Source organism: Pinus tabuliformis, chromosome 1_1 (genome assembly GCF_031772625.1).
Source record: "Pinus tabuliformis cultivar Carrire ecotype Pingquan chromosome 1_1, CPIR1, whole genome shotgun sequence".
NCBI lineage: Eukaryota > Viridiplantae > Streptophyta > Pinopsida > Pinales > Pinaceae > Pinus > Pinus tabuliformis.
Window position 1 is genome coordinate 761994483 of NC_142297.1, and position 8059 is coordinate 762002541.

Consider the following 8059-nt stretch of genomic DNA (forward strand, 5'->3'; position numbering starts at 1 on the left):
ACTAATTGCTACCAAAGGACAGGCTAGATATGTGTTCAACAAAATAGCAACAAATTCTTCATTGGCATGTATGCAAAGGATCTTTAGTACAGATAATGAGGAAGACGAACCCTTCATTATGGCCTTCTCCTTAAGAATGTGTACGCCCAAGCTGCATTGTCTTTTGATTTGGAAACCTTTTCAAGCGCATGACATTCTCACAATAAATACCATCTAGAGGATTACTACACATTCAAAGTCGTTATAGCCATCCACTCATCTTCCATAGCTTATATCTTTATGGGGAGAAAAAAAGATGATACCTCCCAAAAACGAAATCAAGAGTTGTTCCAACGTTTTACATTAAGAGCATCTACTGGATCTTCAACATTGTTGCCAAATACAACAGAATTATTACACTGACCATCATCGACAACGACTTCATGACTTCCCACAACCACATTCAATCTGAAGAAACAAAGTTGAATATCTCGAACAGGTGCATTAAATCATCAAACTCGTTGTAACCATATGCCAAATTGACTTGAACAAAATTTCCTATTTCTGGCACATTTCTGACCCTCTTAGATTAGCCATTTTCTTGGCTATTTTCGAACTTAGTTTTTACTTGTGGCTCTTCCATTTTTCTCTACAAATCATTGCACAAACAATTGCCATTTAATGGCCCCTCAAATAGTAGATTCAATGAACCTTTTACCAAGCGAAATCATACCAATTTCCACCGCTAATTAGTGCTAAAATTTACTATGTTTTGGTCGCTGCTTCCCCAGCGAAATCGTGCCTCTGTCAATGGCATTTCGTGGCCCTTCAATACAACGATTTGATGGGTGCCTTACCACCTAAAAATGTGCTCCCTTTTGTTGCGACTTGGTTGGTAAATTCTCAGCAAAATCATGGATCCAATCCTAGTGAATTGGTATTCTTTGTATACTGCATTTTGGTGACCAAAACACCCAACAAAAACGAATCTCTTGGCTCTGTCAACCATGTCTGCAATTATAAATTTGTGATATTACCTCTCTGACTTCGCATATTACATTTTTTTTCAACCTTCACTAATTTCGTATTACTAAACCCTGGTTGTCCACACATCTTCCTCTGCTCACAACTTAGCCATATTTTCATTCTTGGTTTGATCGAATATAACTGGTGATATGTTTCTCCCACCGATAACCACAATAATTTAAATCTTGCCCGCAAAAAACGTTATCAAAGATTTAAAACATAATTGAAATTGTTTCCACAAAAAACGCATTCAAAGAATTAAAGTACAATGGGTGGACGCTATTAGATGCTATCGTGACTAATACCTACAGGTGTTAGGATCCTATAACCGCATAGGTAGAGTTAGGCTATTTGAGAGCATGTGGGGAAGATGGACAGTGTATTGATTAAACATTCAGTGCACAATTACTGCAATTCTTACCATCGACGACTGTGTTGTTGTTGGGCTAATGTGCAGGTTCGGACACGATCTCAGCCGTTCCAACAGTGTCGTATTTTTCCCGGCTATGTAAACTGCTTTTAGCAACTTACCTTCCTAGAAATCTTGTGCCCATTTAGTGCAATTATCCACTAACGCGTTCCCCACACTCTCTATGCAACCACCGACAATGTCTGCTAAAGCACTCTGTAATTCATCGACCACTTCCATAAAATTCCCTATTGAACTGCAATCAATGTTCTTGCATAATCTGTATAAGGCGTTCCCTGCCCCTGCCTTCATCCAACCCAGAGAGTCTCCTCCATGTTCAATCACCGTAACTTTCCTTTTACTTTCTTCTGCAAGATTATCGATTGTAGCAGCTGCATCTTCCATGTATACAACACTTGTAGTATCCAGAGCATTCTCTGCAGTTTGTTCCTGTAATGTTTTGAATACACTATCTGCCGCTTTACTCAGCAAGCTATCGGTTGCGGGATCTGAGTCCTCCACCAAATCCATCAATTCACATGCCTCAGTCTATGCTTTTAAAGCATTTCTCCCACAATCAGGTGACAACCGAACGATTATATTGACCAATGAAACCACTGTTAGCTTCAATGACGGTTTGCTCGCGTATATGTAATGCTCTTCCACATCTAATACAGGGCCAGGATCTCTTTTCCACAAGAACTTCAAACCCGCTTTATTTTGTAATTTTGCAGGATCCAAACTCCGTATACCCACACATCCTGTCGATTTTCTATAGTTTCTCAGAAACCAGATTAGGGTATCGCATTCTCTACCATCCATGTTGCCCTCTTTCACAAGTTCCTTTGCTTTCTTGATGGAATTTCGGTTTGTTACAAACACGGTCCAAGGAGCCCCCCACAAAAGGTCCACGTTCTCCAAAATTGGCCTGTATTCTGAAAAATCCCCGTCCTCTATTTCACCCGGCTTTGATAAAAACTTTGAGGATATTTTCTGCATACACCTATTATCCAACACAAACTTTGCGGTAAACCAACAGAGTTTACTAGTATAAACCATAAAAAATTGCAGCCAATACACACATCGCAACAAACCCCATAAAAAGGCCCATAAGAAACGTATTTCTATTCCTTCCGAGCCAATCATTTTATTTACCTTTTCATCAACAATACTTTTCTGCTTCTTGGATGCTGCTTCCTGCAACTCAACGATGTACCTGGTCCAAAAGTCCTCTACCTGGAAATAGGTATACCATCTTTCATTTGGATTCCAGCTTTGCCATCTTCCATAGTACGCTACAGAGATAAGACATCTCCAGCCGATGATTGCCCACCCTACCAGGATGAATACGACTTCCATGTTTGTTGTGATGAATTTTAACCGAGATTTGACACCAGGAAACACGTCTATAATTGGGCCCTGAACAAGCCATCAGGCGATTGAACTTAAAATGCAAATTTGTGACTGCTACTGCGGCTAACGCGTCTAACACTGATATTGCAATTATGGTTTCAGGATAACATGCACGGGGAACAATCCAAGATTTGAGTACCAGATCTTCTACTGCCTGTGAGGAGTTCTCTGTAGCGTTACCTTGATTTGCCAAAATAATGGGATGGCTTGCTCGTTAAACCTGAAATGGACCATTTTCGACTGTAGAGTATCGTCCATGAATTCAAGAAATGGTGTTAACCCCTCACGCACCTTTAACTGAACGATTCAGCGAGGGAGACAGAGCATCGGAGCTTCACCTACCATAGATGAGAAACTATTTGTAATGGTTTTGATCGATGGTTCAAATTTTTGTAATCGTCTAACATTTAATCGAACGGTGTCCAAGGATGACAGGTAGGCAAAAAGGGGGATGGATTCCAGAGGGAAACGCCTTACGGCGTAATTAAGTATACCATTCATTAAAAAGAAATGTTAATTTTTCAAATTTTACTATGTTTAGTTTTTAAGATAGGTTTGAACTACTTAAAGTTTAATATGGATTTAATTTTTATCAATTCATCTACTTAAGTTTAACATGGATTTAATTTTTATCAATTCATTTAATTTTTGTTTAGCTGTTGGGACGATAAATAAATATTAATAAAATATTTTATTTTCAGTTTATCACAAAACCCAATTCAAAAATTTATAATCAATCTTTAACCAATAAATTTTATTTTGAAAAGTGTATGAGAAAAAGTATTTCACATCCTAAAATTAGTTTTCTTCCCTAAGAGAATTTACTCCTACTTTATTCTTTATTATCATTTTATTAAAAAATTCAATCCAAAAATTATAATCTTCAACTCGTAAAATATATTTAAAAATTAATATTTTACACACAATAAATAAATAAATTTTATTTTTATTATTTATAATACATAACCTATGATAAATATGGGGACGCTGAGCATACTCATTTTTATCTTCAAATAATTTTGTATTATTATTCTTTTATGTCTAAAGAGTGAAATATCTTATGTAAATTTTTGAAAATGATAGTGAATTCTTTCATAGATTGGTTTTAATTTAATAATTTGTATTATTTTTTTATTATATTTTTTAATTCAAAGAATGAAATATTTTTGTGAGATGGGTGGTATTAGTAATGTTAATGGAGACTCTTTGTGGGATGTGCCCCCTCGACACATGGATCAAACGTGCTAGAAAATTGGTGGAAGGTGTTGGAAGATGTAGTACAAGTCTAGTCGATTTAAATGAAGGCTTGTGTATTTGGGGTGGTGAGGGTACCTAACTTGTGGGAAAGGAGGTGAGGTTGTATGCTCGCCTTCCTTCTCCTTGGCTTGGGTGGCATCACTGTTTTTTGTGGTTTTGTGGAGTGTAGGTGAAGTTGGTTTATCTCAAGAGTTTGGCTCTATGATATGAATTGTGTCTGCACTGGCCAGGGTGCTATGAAGCAACATGTTCTTCCATGTTAGAGGATGTTTCCTTTTAGGTGGAACTTCTCGTTTGGTTTGCATGGCACAAAGTGCTGACACTCCTTGGCCTCCTTTTGGAGTTTTGGTCACACAGTCTCTAGATGATGATTCTCTATGGTCTGATGGCTTAATCTTGGTACTTGCTCGTTGCACGTTTTGATTATGGCATGAAGGTGATATTGATTGAGAGGGTATCATGGCCAGTTTTGGATCTTTCCCTTTCTGCGGGCTTAATGGATATTCTGAAAATTGTGGCATGCACTCATGGGTTGTTTAGTTATTGGCTCTTTTGGTTTTGTTGGCAGTTTGTTGTTGCTCTTGTATCTCGTAATTCCCTCTTCATGTCTTTGTGACCTCAGGTAGTTGGCATGATCACTGCCAGATTTGGTACATACTTTTGTTATTTCTCGTTGTGTTTATACTTTCCCTGGCCAATGGCAGCGTGGTCGACTGAAAATGATAATGGTCTAATTTTAGCTCTGTAATGTTGTCCTTTAGGGTGTAAATGGTTCTTATTTTTATGATGGTGTTTGTATTGATAATGTGTATGTGTGATGTACCTCCTTTTTTATTAATAGAAAGCTTCTCTTAATAGTTTAAAAAAAATGAAATATTTTAAGTATGATGAAGAAACTTAAACATTAAAATTTTGAAAATAGTATAAAACTTTTTGAAACTATGGTTTTAACTTAATTATTTAAAATGAATAATATTGATGAAAGATGAACAAGTGTGTTTACCTTAATTTAGTTATAATTATCCATTTACGTGTTAGTGATTTAATATTTAATTGAAATTTAATAATATAATTACGAGAGTAGAAACATTACTTTATCTTTCAAATATAATAAATAATAACAATAATTATTAAGAAAAAGTATACCACTTGAAATAATTTTTTTAGTAATTTATAAAAAAAAAATTTACTTTTATTAAATACTTTTACATATTAAATTATTAACATATTTTTATACATTAAAAAAATATTTAAAAAAATAACTAATGAATTTAACATTAAAAAACAAAAAATTATTTATTAAAAATTTATATTTTAAATTAAATAAATACAAACAAACACTTACACATGCCAAGTAAATAAATAAATTAATATGTATATATTTTTTTGCAAATTTCAAATTGAATTTGTACCACTTAAAAATGCAAAAACATTAAGTCTCATCCTACAAATAAGCGTCCCATCAAAATACTTATTAAAACATTTTTTCTCTAACTTTATGTCAATCCATGGAAGTTGTTCAATTCGATTGGGTCTTTTTTATTTCCAATCTTTCTACAAAAAAGAATTTTTTTTTTTTTTTAAATACAACTAGTTTTCCTCATATTTTACAAAATTGTATTGGGCCTTTTATTTCTAATCTTTCTACAAATAAGAGTGTTTTTATTTTTTTCTAAATACAACTAATCATCGTTAAAGTAAACTTTACAAATAAAAAAAGATAATATACATTTTGATTGCCTGTAATTTGCAATATAGATAATCATTTTAGTAGAAACACTTTTATTCAAATTAACCTAAATACATATTACAATTTTAGTGAAAAGAATTTCACAATTCAATTTCTTTTCTTCTTGTAAAACAACTCACATTTTCTATGCATCTATTGTTACCACTTGACACCTATCCTTGGCCAAACAACCATACCATGACAATAAGGAGCTCGCATAACATAAGTTGTAAAGTTAAATAAATATATTTATGCTCGTCTATCCATTCAATTTAAGCTTTGATTATTTTTTTCAAAACTCATTGAATTGATCTTGAAAAGCTTAACTATGCATAATATCTTGTATGACATATGCAATCATTCTTTTCTATTTTTAGTGTTTGTATTGTTAACTGTTTATAGGGATGTTTTTCTTAATGTGGTTAATATTTTGAAACTTTATTGTATTCTTTGTTTATATTTATGGTATTATAAGATATTTTTTTAATTAAACAAGTAAACATATCATTCTAACTAAACAAATTAAACCCTATATGTATAATATTCATTTATGGTAAAAACAGTGACATGCCATCATTCATTTAAAAAATAAAATATCTTAGATAAAATAGTTAAACATTAAAAATTTGAAACTAATATGGTTTTAACCTAATCATTTAAAAAGGCATTATTCTTAAGTAAGTTTACCTTAATTTAGTTGTGACTATGGGTGACGGATCCACTAAACGTGATTGGTGGTGAGATGTTTAACGCATTAAGTTTTCATTAAAATAATACTTTCCTTTACTTGGGAAGAACAAAACCTCTCTATGTCAAAAGTTAAAGCCATGCCGGTTGTCATCCACGATATCTTGACTGCAAGAAGAAAAAAAAGGTTCTCATGGCTCCTCAACGCGGAAATTGCTTAATAATAAATTAAAAAAAATTAAAAGAAAGAGGTGATAAGGTCATAAACTTCGTTCAATTTAAACAAACGGAGGTCCCTATTTGCTGAGCCTACCACGTTTCAGAGAACTTTTGTTCTCAACTTATTGCCAAGTATTCAGAGACACAGAACGCAAGAAAAGCCGAGTGAACTAGTCGTAACTTGGGGTCATGCGCTGCGAGTTACAACGCAATAAAGACTGAGTGTACGAGTGGTCATCTCCTGGTAGACATTTTGCAGTTGTTCTGAGAGAAACCAGACAATCGTATAATTCTAATCTTGTGGTAATATGGCATCCCGCTCCGCCTCTGCATCCACCTAGTACGCCAACACCAACTCCTATGCGTATGACGTGTTTATCAACCACAGAGATCCTGACAGCAAGAAAAAATTGGCCACCGATCTCTACAATGGCCTCACCAAGCATGGATTGAGAGGGTTCCTGGACAATCAAGAATTGCAACAGGGCTAGTCTTTAGATTTAATTTATTGGATCACGTATATGGCATTTCTGACTCGCAATTGTACTCTGGACATTGTTTAGGGACAAGAAACAACTCCTAGAATAGGTCGTGGAAGGAGGGTTGAAAAAAGTTCCAAGAAAGCTCCATGTGTCCAAATATCCAATCGGTCTGGAACAAAAAATTGAAGATTTTGAAAGGAATATATGTTTGCAGCAGCAAAGCGAGAAGACCAGAGTTATAGGAATTGTAGGACTTGGAGGGGCTGGTAAAACAACCCTCGCAAAAGAAATATTTAACCGTCGGAGATCACAATACAATAGATCTTGTTTTCTATATGATGTTATATACACAACTTTAATTTCTTTGCAGAGTCAGCTTCTTGAGGGGTTGAAATTAGTTAGCTCTCCTAGAATTGTAGAGTCGGATCCCCAACAGTCCAAAGTACTTCACACGGATATCCAAAGAAGGCTCAAGATTAGCGATAGACTGTCTGGACCAACCAGAGAAGAACATATTCTTAGACATTGCCTGTTTCTTTCTACACAAACAGAGATTACAACGATAAGAATATGTAACTAATCGAACTCTCATGTAAACAGAGGTCATCCGCACCCATGGCTTTTTATAATTGGTTAGAATCCAAAATTTTGATTTTATCAGATGATTCAGATCATGGAATCAAGTCTGGTGTTTATTATGTTAACCCCCACGAAAAATAATAGTTTGACAGAGGAGAAGAATTTCTATAGTCATGGAAACCATTCCAATGCATTGGCACTAATGCATAATAGTTAATATGTATACATACATCCAAAAGATATCCACACAGATTCAACAGGGGAAGTCATAGAATCTCA